This window comes from Gossypium hirsutum, chromosome A02 (assembly GCF_007990345.1).
Source record: "Gossypium hirsutum isolate 1008001.06 chromosome A02, Gossypium_hirsutum_v2.1, whole genome shotgun sequence".
NCBI classification, from domain to species: Eukaryota; Viridiplantae; Streptophyta; class Magnoliopsida; order Malvales; family Malvaceae; genus Gossypium; species Gossypium hirsutum.
Window position 1 is genome coordinate 58,497,423 of NC_053425.1, and position 19,310 is coordinate 58,516,732.

General features: G+C 37.6%; 1 non-coding gene across 1 annotated transcript; it reads left to right on the top strand.

The window, feature by feature from the left end:
• Window positions 1-1,516: 1,516 nt before the first annotated feature.
• On the top strand, window positions 1,517-1,622 carry LOC121216362 (small nucleolar RNA R71). The gene has a single exon (XR_005912546.1). It is a non-coding gene; the product is annotated as a small nucleolar RNA R71 (small nucleolar RNA).
• Window positions 1,623-19,310: the final 17,688 nt, after the last annotated feature.

The following is a 19,310-nucleotide window of genomic DNA, read 5'->3' on the forward strand; positions in this document are numbered from 1 at the left end:
CTCATTAAGTACGTTATTTCACCTTTAGACCTCATTTGACCCTAAGGTCAATAAAAGACTCAAAATACACTTTTTGTTGAACTTAAACTAAATTACGAAAACTTAGCTAAAGCATAATGAAAAGTGTTTATATTCAAGCTTCTTAAATGTGAAAACTAGTTCAATGTAATACACTATATTATAGAAGATCACCTTCCAGCCTCACTTTATCTTGATATTGCCGTAAGGGCATCACTACCTAAGTTCTTAGTTTTATTCAAATTAGTCCAATTTGTTACGATTTAGTTCTTTGTCCAAAAATCAGCTTACACAAATCTCTATCAACCAACCCCCTTTTAAGTTTAAATAGCCATGTTAAAAACTGAGTACACAAACATAAAAATAAAAAAAATAATAACTATGAAAATAAAGCCTAAGAAAAACATAAAAGTGTGGATTTTTAATGGAGAAAACTAAAAGTATGGTAAAAATGAACAACTAGTAGCAAAGTAAGAAGCAAGAAACATTAAAGTTAAAATCTTTAACAACTTAAAATAAATAAAATTGAAATAAAATTAAGCAAAGATTAAAGAGTGGTTACAAGCCTATCATAATTGACTAGTTTAGATTTTCATTTCCAGACTCTAGCATCTATGGTACAGGAATTTCAAATGTTGGTTGATCTTTCTTTCCCTTGGCAAGTTCTTCTTCAACCTTAACTTCCTTGGGTTCCAAAGCCCTTCCGCGTCATAAACCAACTATTTTGCAGTGTTCTTTAATCGTATTCCTTGGATTTTTTCATATTACTTGGCAAGGCTCATTGAGGTCTATTGGGAAGCTCCATAGCTAACTGGCCCATTTGGTTCTCCAAATTTTTCATTGTTACTGTTTAGCTTTGGATTAAGGTTTCATTCTTAGCCATGTACGTCTTTAACAAATTTTTTGAATTGTTGAACAATTAAGCTTGTGGTGGTTTTTTAAACTTGTTGATTGAAACCTAAAGGTTGATTTGATCTTGTTGTATGTAGGTCTTCTTCAGTGCAACTCCTTGGTTACTTCGAGAGAAGTTTGGATGGTTTTGCCACAAAGGGTTATAGAAGTTAGACTTTGGTCCTTTTCCACTACTATTTTGGTTTTGATTTCCTATATAATAAACATACTTGGGATTTGATGGACAATTCTCAAACGAATGTCCATCCCCACAGTATACACAGGAAATAATGTCAAATTGTCTTAGTGGTTGAGCTACAACATTGTTTAAATTGTTAGTATAAATATTTTTAAGCATTGAAGAGATTGAAGATACCTAAGTTACAAGTGAAGTGAGAGTATCCTTTATGCTTTCTTGCTACTTGTCTTTTTTAAAGTTGCTCGATTGGTTGGCCACTGATAATTGTTACTGCCTATTCTCTTAATAATTCCATAAACCTCATTATAAGACTTAGAAAGGAGAGCACCATTCGTAGAAGCATCTATCACCATTCTAGTGTGTGCGTTGAGACCATTATAAAATGTCTCTAGCTGGATTCCATGCGGAATCCCATGGTGAGGGAATTTGCGTAGTAACTTTTTGAATATTTCCCATTCCTTGTATAGGGATTCATCATCCATCTACTGAAAAGTGGTGATCTCATTCTGTAACTTAGCATTTTTACTAAGTGGGAAATACTTAACCAATAAGCATTCTGCTAATTATTTCCATGTAGATATTGAGCTTGGTGGCAATGAAATAAGCCATGCTTGTGCTCTACCTCGCAACAAGTATGGATGTAACAATTTGTTTCAGTGAAATCGGAGCAGTGGTTTAGGGACCATAAATCTGATGTCTAAATATTTATTTTATTATTATTTTCATGTCTATGGTATGCTAGTAAGGTCGTATAAAAATTGCATTAAGAAATTTTAACGTTTGCATGCTTAATTAAGTGAAAAGGACTAAATTGAAAAAGCTATAAAAATGGAGTGCTAGTAGTTAAAGGTATCTATTAGCTATGAAATTAATTTTTTAAGGGATTTAAATGGTAATTAAACCATTATTCTTATGAGTGGACAAATATGGACACATTATTAAGTGATTTTAATGTTAAATAATAAGGTTATATATGTAATTTAATAATATATGATAGTAAATTAAAGAAAACAAAAACACCATCTTGTTTTTTCATATTTTTCATTGAAATTAAGGGTGAAAAACTCCATTGAAGGAGCTTGAGTATTCGGCTAAGCATTCTCCTTGCATTTGAGTGATTTTTATTCCATTTTTAATGATTTCTTTATTTTTGAAGTCGTTTTAGCTTAATCTATCTAGCGTAGGGACGAACTTACAAAATTGTTAAATGTTTCGGGTTTTTCCATGTACATATTTGTATGGTTTTTGAAATTTATTGAAAGATTATGAGTCCTTGTTGTTAGATAAACAACTTTTGTAAAGTGATTTTTTTTATGAAATTATCATTTAGGGACTTATTTGTAAAAGTAGTAAAATATCACGATAAAATTATGAATTGATGATTTTTGTGGCTTGATATGAGTCCCTAGGTAAATCGGCAAGCATGATATGTAGATGAAATTGCCTAAATTGTCATTTACGAGATTAAGGATGAAATTGTTAAGAAGTTAAAATAATAGAGGCAAAAGTGTAATTTTACAAAAATATAAATTTTAGACTGAATTGAATAGAATGATTAGTAAATAGATTGAATTTTCTTATTTAGATCAAGTTAAACCTTGTACGAATCTAGATCGAGGGAAAGATAAAGCCTCCAATTAGTTGAACCTATTTCGACATCTTGAAAATCGAGGTAAGTTCGTATGTTTAAATAGCATTTTAATGTTATTTGATTTAAATGTTATTATGTTATTTATCATATCATGTTATGACAAAAATCGAATGACGTTACAACGACTATCGAGCCCCATTTGAACCTTAGGAATATATAGGATACAAATGACATGTCATTAGGGGTTACCATGTTTTTTGGTGCTAGTCCTGAATGTCCTACCAATGGCTGAGTTCTGACATTTTTTACGGATACTCATCAGCTTGTGTGAGCAGCATCATGTAGCTACATTCTAACCGTCAACTTGTGTGAGCAAACCTATTAATGGCTCGAGTGAGAATCGATGTAAAGGAAAAGGAAAATGAATGGTTTTGACCATATGTTTAGCACACTTGTGTGAGCTTCCCGCATATTCGATATTATTCTAAGTGGTTCAATGGACAAGAAAAGGGATGGAACGATAAGTGTTCTAATGGATAAGTTATGAACCTATGGAAATGTATGAATTGCTGAGGATCAAAGTATGAATAACCATGTTTATGGAAAGTATGAATTCAAATGTGCTATGTTCAAGAAATCTATCTTACCATGTGATGATTTTGTTAAGTTATGTGTTTAAACACTAACTTGTGATGATGCTTAGACTTGTGCAAAGCTTATGTTGGATTGGTTCATGTTTAGTTTTAAAGTTATGCATTGAAAATGGTAAGTAATGTTCATGTTATATGAACTTACTAAGCATTTTATGCTTAGTTATTTTCTTTTTATATTTTATAGATTATTGGAAGATCGATCGGTTTGGAAGCTCATTGCAGTCCTATCACACTATCCAATGTTTATATCGATCGTTTTTGGTGTTTTGGCCAAGTTTATAATGGCATGTATAGGTGGACTTGTGTTTAATGATCTAGTTGTTATGTTTGGCATGTATATATGGTATTATGGTTGATGTGCTTTTGGCTTTTTGATGCCTTGGTGGTTGGTGTTATTATGGCTAGGTTGATGATTGATGGAATGACCAATATGGTATGTGATAGTATACTTATAATGTGGCTAAGTTAGGTTATGCTTTGAGATGGTTATGAGTTATATGTATTGTTATGAATATGGTCAACTATGCTTATGACTAGGTATCTTTGAATGTTTGTGTTTGAGGTACCTATATGGAATCTTGGTTGGATAGTTAAATGGCTTATTGAATTGGTGTTATTGTGCATGATTTGGGCATGTTTGAAGGTCTTGGTTATATGTGCAAGTTGCTTGTAGGTTCATGCTTGAATGGGTGAAAGAAATGGCTTTATTTTGGCTATTTTCTTGTCCACACGGCTTAAGACACAGGCGTGCGTCTCAACCATGTGTAACACACAGCCATGCGATATGGCTGTGTGCCCCCTGTAAGTTTGATAGTTGTACTTTGAATGTTACACTGCCTAGCACACGGCCTGGCACACGGGCGTGTGTGGCCATTTCGAGTGTTACACGACTTGCCACATGGTCTTGTGGCTTGGGCATGTGACCCAAGTGAGAGACTTACATAGGCACAGACACCGGCTAGGACACAATATGTGTGTCCCTATTTCGAAAGTCACATGGCTTGAGACCCAGGCATGTGTCTCAACCGTATGAGTCACACGGCCTAGCCACACGACTGTGTAACCCTTGCAATGTGAAATTTTCTAACTTTTCCCTCAATGTTTCAAATGTTCCCAATTTAGTCCCAAACCATTTTTAAAGTGTTTCTAAAGCCTCGAGGGCTCGAATAAAGGATGATTTGCATGTGTATGAATGGATTATGCTACGATTAATGAAATGTTTGGAAATGAATGTTTTCTTAAGCTATGTTTTTACGATAATGCTTTGTAACACTAAATCGGTGATAGATACGGGTTAGGGGTTTATATTTAGTGGTATCAGAGCTATGATTTAGTTAATTCTTGTATGGAACGTAACATGTATGAGTCTAGAAATACAAGCCATTATTATAACCTGTGATAGTGTTATAACTCCTGACTCGATTTGAACTGTGCTTTCAAAGAGATAATGTCATCCAATCGAGCCAATTCCGATGAGGTTGAAAGTAACATGCAAGCCTTCGTTCACAGAGTAGTGTCGAGTGGTAGTAGGCCCGTATCTGAGGGCCAAGGAGGAGAGGCTGAGGATATAACACCCCTAACCCGAGTTTGACACTGATTTTGGGTACGAGGCATTACCGTTCACAAATCACATACACACATACAACTCGAATCATACGAGCCTGTTAAAATTTAAAAAATTTTCAAACTTTGTCTAAAACTTCTTATCATGGGCCTACTAGGCCCAAAACATCTCTTGGAAACTACTCGGGACCAACTCGGGTCCTTTAACCAACACTAGGAAATGACCTTTGAAACAGGACACATGCCCGTGTGGAACTTGAACATGGTCGTGCTGATGGCCCGTGTGGCACGCATGGCCTAAGCACCTAGGGACACGCTCGTGTCCCTTACCCGTGTAGATTTATTTTTCAATTCGAACCTACAGGGGTTTTCACACGGCCTGGTACATGCCAGTTTCCATGGCCCGTATCCCTCACACGGCCTCGACATGCCCGTGTCTCAGCGCGTGTTCAAAAACCTTGATATTTTGTTTCTAATGTCAGAAATCTTTAAGTGTCACACGGCTAAGGCACACGCTCGTGTCCTAGGCCGTGCGCTTCACTGAGACACATGACCATGTTTCTGCCCGTTTGTTTACTACCATGCATACTAACTTGCAAAATTTAACGTGCAAGGGACACACAGCCAGACAACACACCCATAGGGCTGGCCCTGTGTCACACACGGCCTAGACACACGCCCGTGTGTCTACCCGTGTAGACAAAATAAGGTTATTTACCAAGCCTTTTTGCCACCCTTACTTGCACTAACCTATATAACATCTAACATAACAAATCCACACAACAATATAAGGTCTAATCAGCCACACAAGGTATTATCTCATTCATGAAAATATCATCATTTGCACATATCAATAATGAATGTTAGCCATTATCCAAGGCTTTATACAAAACGAAGGGATTCATCCCAAGCCAACACTTTGGCTAAATTAACATTGACACAAAACTCAAAAGTCTAAGCCCTATACATGCCATGCTCAAAATAATAAAACCAACTATACCAAGTGCTTAGGTTGATAGTGTGATCGATGCCTCTGACGTCTGATGATCCTCGAGCTAATTAAGTGGCACTATAAAAAAATGGAAAGGAGAGGGAGTAAGCATAAAGCTTAGTAAGTTACATGCAAATAAATATAACAACAACTTTACCATTCATCATCACGCTCATATTACAAAAGTAGGCATAAGCACAACTTACTCATCACTATCCAATACAATTCACATAACATATATTGAGCTCACATCTCATACATTTTAAATAGGTACTTGTACCACTCACAACATGGTTATTCTTTTCTCATTTAACTTAAACTGTAACTCTCACCGTTGAACCATTTGGAATGCTATCGGATATTCACTAAGCCTCAAACATAGGGTGTAATGCCAATGCCATGTCCCAGACATGGTCTTACATTGGCTCATCCATCAAATCGATGCCATGTCTCAAACATGGTCTTACACTAACTATTGAAATCGAGGTCGACGCCATGTCCCAGACATGGTCTTACACTAACTCTCACATATCCGTGCCGATGCCATGTCCTAGACATGGTCCTACATTGACACATCTCATACCCGATGCATGTCCCAAACTTGTCTTACATTAGCCTAAATCTCGAGGCCGATGCATGTCCCAAACATGTCTTACACTAGCTCTCGTCTCAATGCCGATGCCATGTCAATGAGGGGTTATCCATCGATTTCCCTTTTGTCAACCTCAACCGAGATATCTTTCACATGTTATCATCCATATACATTTCTATGATATTTCATACCAATAATAAATCCAATCACCAAGCATTCATGGAGCATACAATTATGCATTTTAAGGGTTTACTTCAAATTATCCAAACTTACCTAGTATTCTTTTCGGGATTGAGTTTCAGTTATTCCGAAACTTTGCGTTTACACGATCGACCTCTGGAATTTGTTCCTCAAGGTTTATTACAGCAAAATTAATTCATTAATACCTCACATTATACATTTCGAGTTTAATAACTACCCCCGGTCCAAATGACCATTTTGCCCCTAACCTTCGACATTTTTATGATTTAGTCCTTAGGCTCGTATAATGGAACACATGAAATTTCTATCTTACCCAAGCCTAACCAAACATTTTTCTCTCTTATGGCAACCCACATTTTTCATTTTCTTCTCTATTCTTACCTCACATTTACTTCTTTTTCAATTTAGTCCTTATAAGGGTTTCTCATGAAAACTAGCTTGGAAAAGATGTTTATCACACATTTATCTTTCATATTCCTCCATAATCCATCAAAATACAAGCAACTCATGCATGGATAAATTTTTAAACATGAACCCTAGCATGAAATATGGGTAGAAATGGAGAGAGCAAATTACCGGGATTTCAAAATTACAAAGAACATGAAAAACGGGGCTTGGGAGCACTTACTAATGAGCTTAGAAATGTTGAAAACCCTAGCTATGGTGTCTCTTCAATTTTCAGCAGCCGTGGAGAAGGAAATGGCTAATTTTGGCTTGATTTTTCCCATTTTAATTCATTAAGATGACAAATGATCAAAATGCCCACATACCCTTTCTTTAAAATTTTATCCATGCAAGCCCATTTGTAACACCCCGAACTCATGGCCGTTACCGGAAATCGAACACGAGGTGTTACCGGCTTACTTCATTTATTTCCCCTATATTTTTTTTGTTCCAGGCAAGCTGGCTACTGTATCATGGTCGCTTTAAAAATCATATTTTGAGTTCTGAAACTCTAAATCCAATTCCGTAAATTTTCCCTGAAACTAGACTCATTTATCTATATGGTGGAATTTTTGTAGAATTTTTTGTTGGGCCAATTAGTACAGTTTATTTGTTAAAGTTTCCCCTGTTTCAAGATTCGACTACACAGACCTCTGTGCTTTACGATTTAAATATCTCCCTGTAAAGGGCTTCAATGCCTATGTAGTTTGTCTCTAATGAAACTAGACTAGATAACGAATCTGTACATATAAGGTACGACCTCTAATTATCTCGATAAAATCTACGGTGAATTTTCTAATTCATAACAGGGGATCCAGAAATCGCTCTAGTACTGTTTCACAAGAATTTAATTATCTCCTAACATAAAGTTCATATGGTCGTTTCGTTTCTTCCATATGAAAATAGACTCATCAAGCTTCGATTACCTAATTTATTCATTATTTAATTCCATTTATACTATTTTTAGTGATTTTTCAATCTCACAACACTGCTGCTATCAGCATCTGTTACTAAAGCAGACTATGCCTATTTTGTGATTTTTCCTTGATCTAACTAATAATTCATCATACATGTCACAATTTATGACCATGACTAGCCATGCCAAAGACTAATCATCACCGAGCATCTCCCCACTACACTATTACCAAATCATGAATTTAACACCGAAAATAAATTAGCCATGACATATAGCGTAATAATCGAGTAGACCTCAACCAATACTCAACCCCAACCGAATTACCAAGACTTGTGACCAAGCATCATAGAACCAAATCCAAGCGAACATTTATGCCATTTTCGCATGGCTAAAAGTTTACATACCAAATTTCAAACAAACATAATAGCCTATACATGCCGAAATGTTCTCCTAGACCAACTAAGAAGAAAGTACCAAAAGTTGCTAGCCGGTGTGATGACTTCGATGACGGTCCCGAGCACGGCAAAAAGACGAGTCCAAGAAACCTAAAATAGGTGACAAGCAAACACCGAATGAGTATATAACTCAGTAAGCCATAAGCATTCCACAACCATCCATTAATAAAATTATCACAACAGGAAACAATGAAATAAGGCTAAGTACTCCATCCATACCGAACTATACCATAGTTCCTTAAACCTTACGGTTCAATCTCATACCAAGTCCTACATTGACCTTTCATACATCATTTTATTTTCGTTACAATCATACAATTAAACGACCTTTCACCTATTCCACGATGAACCTTATGTACGTGACTTCAACTATAATCATCACATAGGTTCAAAACTTACCAAGCTCAACTCCAAATATAAACATAGCGCCTATTAGCCATGAACTCAAGGCACTTACCTTTTCCGCTGTCCAAAATCGACTCGGTAAAGTCGCACCCTTAATGTAAATAATTTATAGAAAATATATAGTGGGTTCGCACACATAGTGCTTAATAATCAACCGCGCACACTTAGTGCCATGTACTTTAAACTTGCACACTTAGTGCCATGCATTTCAAGTTCACACACCTAGTGCCAATCTCACAACCGTGAACACTTATTGCCCGCACACTTAGTGCCGAAAACCAACCACTCTATATGCTTCACTTCCTTTTTACATTCGACAATTTCATCTCTACATACATATACATTTGTATACATTTCATCTCATTAAACACAATTGCATAGGTATTACGATCATTTAAATCAATACCAAAGATATGCTTAATGACTTACCTTGTGTTAGGTAAAATAGTTCCAAGTCGGCTACTCGATGACCTTCGATTTTCCCTTGTTGGACGCCTCTCCTCTAGGATCTTGAGCTTAAAAAAATAAATTAACTCATTTAACCGCTTTGCTACATATATTGGTATCCACATTTTAATGATTTTATGACATACGAAACGACATGGTAAAATTTTCATCTTGCTACCTTATGTTCTTAGCTATTCGGCTAATAACCTTATGCAATTACCATACTATCAATAATCTAATCACACATGCATATGCATACTTGGACATTCGGTAATCACCTTTGCTAATTTTAAACTCAACATCACATAAGCTCCCAAGTGATGGCCGAATATGTATATCTATACTATCACCTATAATTCATCTAAGTCAAGATAAAATCATCAACATGCCTAACTATAGCCGAATGTGCAACATTAATCTATCATTTCCATTTCATTTAACACTTAACATTTACCACATATCGATTCACCAAACTCTTCATCTATTCATGCTCTCATATTCGGTCACCCATACCTATACTAACCATATAACTAATTAATCCTAGGGTTAAACACAAGTACAATATTTAAGCACCATGGCCGAACCTTCATGAAGTTGCTAAGACCCATCATTTCTACTCCTCACACACTCTCACATCCAATCCTTTTTATTAAACACTCAAGCTCAATCATCTTCATGCCTCATCACCACAACATCAAAACACCAACCAAGAAAGACAACACCCATGGCCGAATATCATCTCCATCAATAGCAAAAATTTAAACCATGGGCTAGGTAGAACTTAAACTAAAAACTAAAAACATGCATGAATTTCAAAAAAAATAACATCAAACATACCTCAACCTAGGTACAAGCATGGCCGAACTTCTTCACCTTTCTTTCCCTCACTCACGGCAATTGTAACAAGGAAAAGGATGAACACTCCTTCTTCCTCCCTTATTTTATTCATCTTTTTCTTTTTTAATTCCTTTCTTTAATTTATTTTATCTCCAAAAACCCAATTTCTTATTATAATATCTAATTCAAACAAATATATTGCCCATCATCAATCTATCTTGGCCGGCCACTATAAGGGAATTGGGCAATTTGATATGCAGGTCCACCCTTGTGTTGACATGCACTAATAAGCCCTTTAAAATTAGCCTATCATATTTCACCATGTCTCATGTTGATCCCTATTTAATAATTCCTCATGCAATTGGCAAAATTAAGGAATGAAACTTCCACATATGCATGTACACATATAATAAGCATAGAATATAACAATTAATTATTTTTATGACTCGGTTTTGTGGTCCCGAAACCACTTTCCGACTAGGGTCACATTAGGGCTGTCACAACTCTCCCCCACATAAGAAATTTTCGTCCCCGAAAATCTTACCGGTGAACAATTTTGGATATCGATCCTTCATAGAGTCCTCAAGTTCCCAAGTGGCTTCTTCAATTCCGTGTTTATGCCACAACACCTTCACTAATGGGATTTTCTTATTTCGCAACTCTTTTACTTCACGCATCAAAATGCGAATCGGTTATTCTTCATAACTCAAGTTAGGCTGAATCTCGATCTCAGATGGAGTTATTACGTGCGACGGGTCGGACCTATATCGTCGAAGCATCGAGACATGGAAAACGTTGTGAATCTTTTCAAGCTCAGGGGGTAAAATTAACCGGTATGCGACTGGCCCAACTCGTTCGAATACTTCATACGGATCGATGAACCTCGGACTCAATTTGCCCTTACGGCCAAATCTAAGCACCTTCTTCCAGGGTGAAACTTTGAGAAATACCTTGTTCCCAACCTGATATTCAATGTCTTTTCTCCTTAAATCCGCATACGACTTTTGACGATCCGAAGCGACTTTCAAACTTTCACGAATTACTCGAACTTTCTGCTCAGCATCCTTAATCAAATCAACCCCAAAGATTTTACTTTCACTAAGTTCAGTCCAAAATAATGGGGTACGGCACTTGCGACCGTATAAAGCCTCGTAAGGTGCCATCTTAATGCTTGATTGAAAGCTATTGTTATAAGCAAATTCAATCAAAGGCAAATATCTTTCCCATGAACCACAAAACTCTAAGACGCAACATCTCAACATATCCTCGAGTATCTGAATTATTCGTTCAGATTGGCCATTAGTCTGGGGATGAAATGCGGTGCTAAAATGCATCTTAGTACCCAACGCTTCTTGTAACTTCTTCCAAAATCACGATGTAAATCTTGGGTCTCTATCCGACACGATAGAAATAGGTACCCCATGCAATCGAACAATTTGGGAGATGTATAGTTCTGCCAATTTATCGAGCGAAAAATTTGTACGGACAGGGATAAAATGAGCAGACTTGGTCAATCTATCAACAATAACCCAGACCGAGTCTTTCTTACTCTGAGTCAAAGGTAACCCAGATACAAAGTCCATTGTCACTCGATCCCATTTCCATTCGGGTATCATGATTGGCTGAAGTAATCCCGATAGCACTTGATGTTCCGCTTTTACTTGTTGACATATCAAACACCTTGAAACAAATTCAGAAATGTCTCGTTTCATACCCGGCCACCAAAATTGACGTTTCAGATCGTTGTACATTTTAGTACTACCCGGGTGGATAGACATTCGGCCACTATGAGCCTCATTCAAAATCATCGAAATAAGTTCCGAATTTCTTGGAACACATAATCGACCCTTGAACGTCAAGCAATCATTGTTGTCAATCCGAAACTCCGATACCTCATTCGAGGCACATTCAGCTCGTTTAGCGACCAATTCAGCGTCGACTTTCTGGGATTCAAGTATTTGATGAATTAATAATGGTTTGGCCTCTAATTCAACTACTAGCACCTCATCGGGCGAAACGGATAGGTGAGCATCCATCGCTCTCAAAGTAAATAGTGCTTTACGACTCAAAGCATCGGCCACCACGTTAGCCTTCCCCGGGTGATAATCAATGACAAGTTCATAGTCTTTCAACAACTCAAGCCAACGTCTTTGTCGCAGATTTAGATCTCTTTGAGTCATCAAATATTTAAGACTCTTGTGGTCCGAATAAATATGACACCTCTCTCCAAACAAGTAATGTCGCCATATTTTCAAGGCGAACACTATGGCTGCTAATTCAAGGTCATGGGTCGGATAGTTCCTCTCATGCGGCTTTAATTGTCTCGACGCGTAAGCCACAACTCGACCTTCTTGCATCAACACACAACCTAGCCCAAGCAAGGATGCATCACTGTAAATAACAAACTCCTTGCCGGACCCCGGCTGTACTAGCACTGGGGCCTCGGTTAAACAGGTTTTTAGTCGATCGAAACTTTCCTGACAGTGTTCTGACCATTCGAACTCAACATCTTTTTGAAGTAGTTTTGTCAACGGTGCAGCTATCATCGAAAAGCCCTTTACAAAACGTCGGTAGTATCCGACAAGTCCCAAAAAGCTCCTAACTTCAGTAACATTCCTTGGAGGTTTCCAATCGAGTATGGCCGAAATTTTGTTCGGGTCCACTCTGACACCCGATGCGGACACCACGTGTCCCAAAAAGCTAACCTCTCTCAACCAAAATTCACATTTACTGAATTTTGCGTATAACTGATTGTCTTGTAAAATCTGTAATACTAGTCTCAAATGCTCGGCATGTTCAGCTTCACCTTGTGAATAAACTAAAATATCATCAATAAACACAACCACAAACCGATCCAAGTATGGCTTGAAAACTCGATTCATTAAATCCATAAATACCGCAGGGGCATTAGTGAGCCCAAACAGCATCACTAAGAATTCGTAGTGACCGTACCTCGTTCTAAAAGCAGTTTTGGGTATGTCCGAGTCTCGAACCCTCAACTGATAATAACCAGATCTCAAATATATCTTTGAAAACACTGAGGCTCCCTTCAATTGATCAAACAAATCATCAATACGTGGCAACAGATATTTATTCTTTATTGTCACTTTATTCAACTGACGATAGCCGATGCACAATCTCATGGTTCCATCATTCTTTTTCACAAACAGTACTGGTGCGCCCCATGGAGAAAAACTCGGTCGAGCGAAACCTTTATCCGTCAATTCTTGCAATTGAACCTTCAGTTCCTTTAATTCTGTCAATGCCATACGATACGGGGCTATTGAGATTGGCGTGGTACCAGGTACAATTTCGATGCCGAATTCCACCTCTCGAACCGGTGGCAACCCCAGTAACTCTTCAGGAAAAACATCTAAATACTCACAGACCACTGGTACTGATTCAAGTTTCCTTTCCATCTCTTTGCTATCAAATACATACGCAAGGTATGTTTCACACCCCTTTTTCACATATCTCTGAGCGGTCATTGAAGATATTCTCGCTGGCACTCCCTTTAAATCAGTAGACTCAACTTGGACTACTTCATTATTTGTACTCCTCAAATCAATGGTTTTCCTTTTACAGTTCACCACTGCATCATGTACGGTCAACCAATCCATACCCAGAATAACATCGAATTCGTCAAATGGTAAAAGCATCAAATCCGCTGGAAAACAGGATTCTCGGATTATTAGAGGGCATCTCTTACACACTTTATCAACAAGTACGTATTGACCCAAAGGGTTTGACACTCGAATTACGAACTCAGTAGACTCGACAGGTAGAGTCTTACTGGATGCTAAGGTTTCACATACGTATGAATGAGTAGAGCTAGGGTCAATCAAAGCAATCACACTAGTATCAAAGAGAGTGAAAGTACCAGTGATAACATCAGGGGAGGATGCCTCCTCTCGTGCGCGAATGGCATATGCTCTAGCAGGAGTACGGGTCTCGGTTCGAACAGCCGTATCAGAGGCCCCTCTCTGACTACCACCCCTACCTCCTGAAATTCTCGATGGTCTACCTCTAGCTGTCATTCCACTAGGTCTTGCACCTTGCATCTTATTCTTCTCATCAAGATCCGTGCAATCTCTAATGAAGTGGTCCTTCGAACCGCATCCGTAACAGGCCCTGTTAGTAGACTTACCCCAACATTCACCTATGTGTCGTCTTCCACATTGGGGGCATTCAGGTTTCTCTTGACGATTATTTCCCACACTAGCTACCGAAGTAGCTCGGGAGTCCGTCGATGGTTGTGCTCTAATGGAAATTCCCGCAGTCGTCCTCGATTTATTAGTGTCCTCCCTGAACTTCTTTACAGCCGAGAACGGAGCTTTACCCATCGATCTTTTACGATAGTCTCTAGCTTCAAATTCAGCCTTCTTCTTCTCCTTTCCAAGTTCTTCCGCCTTACAGGCTCGTTCAACTAGTGTTACGAACTCTTTTATCTCCAAAATACCCACTAGTAGCTTTAAATCTTCATTCAATCCTTCTTCAAATCTCTTGCACATAGCAACTTCATCAGCCACACACTCCCGAGCATACCGACTGAGTCTTACGAACTCATGTTCGTATTCAGATACTGTCATACGGCCTTGCTTGAGTTCCAAGAATTCCTTACGCTTTTGATCGATGAACTGTTGACTAATATATTTCTTTCGAAATTTCGTTTGAAAGAAATCCCAAGTAACTCGTTCGTTTGGGACTATGGAAATCAAAGTCCTCCACCAATAGTAAGCTGAGTCTCGCAACAAGGATATAGTACACTTTAGACATTCATCGGGTGTGCATGACAGTTCATCAAACACCCGAATGGTGTTATCAAGCCAGAACTCGGCCCTTTCGGCATCATCAGTAACTATGGCCTTGAACTCCTCAGCCCCGCGCTTCCTAATCAAGTCTACAGGTGGTTTACTCAGCCTCACAGGATCAGTAAATGATGGCATTACGGGCTCTTGGGGTGGATTATTAAAATTCGAGAATGGTTGGACAGCCGGATTGGTTCGGGCATATTGCGCGACCCACTCATTCATCATGGTGAAGAAGGCTTGTTTTGCCCCCTCATCTTGATTATTTGCAGATGACTGAGGTTCGACAGCTGGTGTCCCTTGCGCAGGAGCAGCTGCTACACTTTCAACGTCATCCGCTAAGGGTCTCTCTACCCCGGGTTCCATTTACTAATCAAAACAAAAATTTTAATCGTCAGAAGTCATCACATTATTAAGCACTAACATTAAGGCATGTATAGCTAGACTCATACGCGCTATGGTAGTCCTAGAACCGACTAAACCATAGCTCTGATACCAATCAAAATGTAACACCCCAAACTCATGGCCGTTACCGGATATCGAACACGAGGTGTTACCGGCTTACTTCATTTATTTCCCCCTATATTTTTTTTTGTTCCAGGCAAGCTGGCTACTGTATCATGGTCGCTTTAAAAATCATATTTTGAGCTCTGAAACTCGAAATCCAATTCCGTAAATTTTCCTCGAAACTAGACTCATATATATATATGGTGAAATTTTTGTAGAATTTTTTGTTGGGCCAATTAGTACAGTTTATTTGTTAAAGTTTCCCCTATTTCAAGGTTCGACTACACTGCCCTCTGTACCTTACGATTTAAATATCTCTCTGTAAAGGGCTTCAATGCCTATGCCGTTTGTCTCTAATGAAACTAGACTAGATAAAGAATCTGTACATATAATTCACGACCTCTAATTATCTCGATAAAATTTACGGTAAATTTTCTAAGTCATAATAGGGGATCCAGAAATCGCTCTGGCACTGTTTCACAAGAATTTAATTATCTCCTAACATAAAGTTCATATGGTCATTTCGTTTCTTCCATATGAAAATAGACTTATCAAGCTTCGATTACCTAATTTATTCATTATTTAATTCCATTTCTACTATTTTTAGTGATTTTTTAATCTTACAACACTACTGCTGTCAGCATCTGTTACTAAAGCAGACTATGCCTATTTCGTGATTTTTCCTTAATCTAACTAATAATTCATCATACATGTCACAATTTATGACCATGACTAGCCATGCCAAAGACTAATTATCACCGAGCATCTCCCCACTACACTATTACCAAATCATGAATTTAACACCGAAAATAAATTAGCCATGACATATGGCGTAATAATCGAGTAGACCTCAACCAATACTCAACCCCAACCGAATTACCAAGACTTGTGACCAAGCATCATAGAACCAAATCCAAACGAACATTTATGCCATTTTCGCATGGCTAAAAGTTTACATACCAAATTTCAAACAAAACATAATAGCCTATACATGCCGAAATGTTCTCCTAGACCAACTAAGAAGAAAGTACCAAAAGTTGCTAGCCGGTGTGATGACTTCGATGACGGTCCCGAGCACGACAAAAAGACGAGTCAAAGAAACCTAAAATAGGTGACAAGAAAACACCGAATGAGTATATAACTCAGTAAGCCATAAGCATTCCACAACCATCCATTAATAAAATTATCACAACAGGAAAGAATGAAATGAGGCTAAGTACTGCATCCATACGGAACTATACCATAGTTCCTTAAACCTTACGGTTCAATCTCATACCAAGTCCTACATTGACCTTTCATACATCATTTTATTTTCGTTACAATCATACAATTAAACGACCTTTCACCTATTCCATGATGAACCTTATGTAAGTGACTTAAATTATAATCATCACATAGGTTCAAAACTTACCAAGCTCAACTCCAAATATAAACATAGCGCCTATTAGCCATGAACTCAAGGTACTTACCTTTTCCGCTGTCCCAAATCGACTCAGTAAAGTCGCACCCTTAATGTAAATAATTTATAGAAAATATATAGTGGGTTCGCACACATAGTGCTTAATAATCAACCGCGCACACTTAGTGCCATGTACTTTAAACTCGCACACTTAGTGCCATGCATTTCAAGTTCGCACACCTAGTGCCAATCTCACAACCGTGAACACTTATTGCCCGCACACTTAGTGCCGAAAACCAGCCACTCTATATGCTTCACTTCCTTTTTACATTCGACAATTTCATCTCTACATACATATACATTTGTATACATTTCATCTCATTAAACACAATTGCATAGGTATTACGATCATTTAAATCAATACCAAAGATATGCTTAATGACTTACCTTGTGTTAGGTAAAATAGTTCCAAGTCGGCTACTCGATGACCTTCGATTTTCCCTTGTTGGACGCCTCTCCTTTAGGATCTTGAGCTTAAAAAAATAAATTAACTCATTTAACCGCTTTGCTACATATATTGGTATCCACATTTTAATGATTTTATGACATACGAAACGACATGGTAAAATTTTCATCTTGCTACCTTATGTTCTTAGCTATTCGGCTAATAACCTTATGCAATTACCATACTATCAATAATCTAATCACACATGCATATGCATACTTGGACATTCGGTAATCACCTTTGCTAATTTTAAACTCAACATCACATAAGCTCCCAAGTGATGGCCGAATATGTATATCTATACTATCACCTATAATTCATCTAAGTCAAGATAAAATCATCAACATGCCTAACTATAGCCGAATGTGCAACATTAATCTATCATTTCCATTTCATTTAACACTTAACATTTACCACATATCGATTCACCAAACTCTTCATCTATTCATGCTCTCATATTTGGTCACCCATACCTATACTAACCATATAACTAATTAATCCTAGGGTTAAACACAAGTACAATATTTAAGCACCATGGCCGAACCTTCATGAAGTTGCTAAGACCCATCATTTCTACTCCTCACACACTCTCACATCCAATCCTTTTTATTAAACACTCAAGCTCAATCATCTTCATGCCTCATCATCACAACATCAAAACACCAACCAAGAAAGACAACACCCATGGCCGAATATCATCTCCATCAATAGCAAAAATTTAAACCATGGGCTAGGTAGAACTTAAACTAACAACTAAAAACATGCATGAATTTCAAAAAAAATAACATCAAACATACCTCAACCTAGGTACAAGCATGGCCGAACTTCTTCACCTTTCTTTCCCTCACTCACGGCAATTGTAACAAGGAAAAGGATGAACACTCCTTCTTCCTCCCTTATTTTATTCATCTTTTTCCTTTTTAATTCCTTTCTTTAATTTATTTTATCTCCAATAACCCAATTTCTTATTATAATATCTAATTCAAACAAATATATTGCCCATCATCAATCTATCTTGGCCGGCCACTATAAGGGAATTGGGCAATTTGACATGCAAGTCCACCCTTGTGTTGACATGCACTAATAAGCCCTTTAAAATTAGCCTATCATATTTCACCATGTCTCATGTTGATCCCTATTTAATAATTCCTCATGCAATTGGCAAAATTAGGGAATGAAACTTCCACATATGCATGTACACACATAATAAGCATAGAATATAACAATTAGTTATTTTTATGACTCGATTTTGTGGTCCCGAAACCACTTTCCGACTACGGTCACATTAGGGCTGTCACACAATTTTTGTCCAAAAATTTAGAACTTGGAAAAATTGATCTCCAAGACCTTCTAATTCGTAATCTAAAGCAATTTCATACAAATTGCTTCTAGAATCCAAGTTTTACAATTTATTTAATTTTGTCCCTAATTTCAAATTGGACATCCTATACATAGAATTTCTTCATGAAATTTAAACACATGCATATACTCATATTCTAGGCCTCATAATAATCATGAAATAATTATTTTGATGTCAGATTTATGGTCCCGAAACCACTATTCCGACTAAGCCCTATTTTGGGATGTTACATTTCTCACCCCTTTAGGGACTTTCGTCCTCAAAAGTCTTACCAGAGAATAGATTCGGATATTGGTTTCTCAGGGTTTCTTTCGACTCCCATGTAGCTTCTTCAACACCATGTTGACGCCATAAAAATTTTACAGGAGCCACATCTTTTTTTCTCAACCACATAATTTCGCGAGCCAATATCTTAACCGGTTTCTCTCCATAGGTCATGTCCGGTCTAATTTCAATCTCAGTCGGTGAAATTACGTGAGAGGGGTCTGATCGATATCTCCGTAACATAGATACATGAAACGCATCATG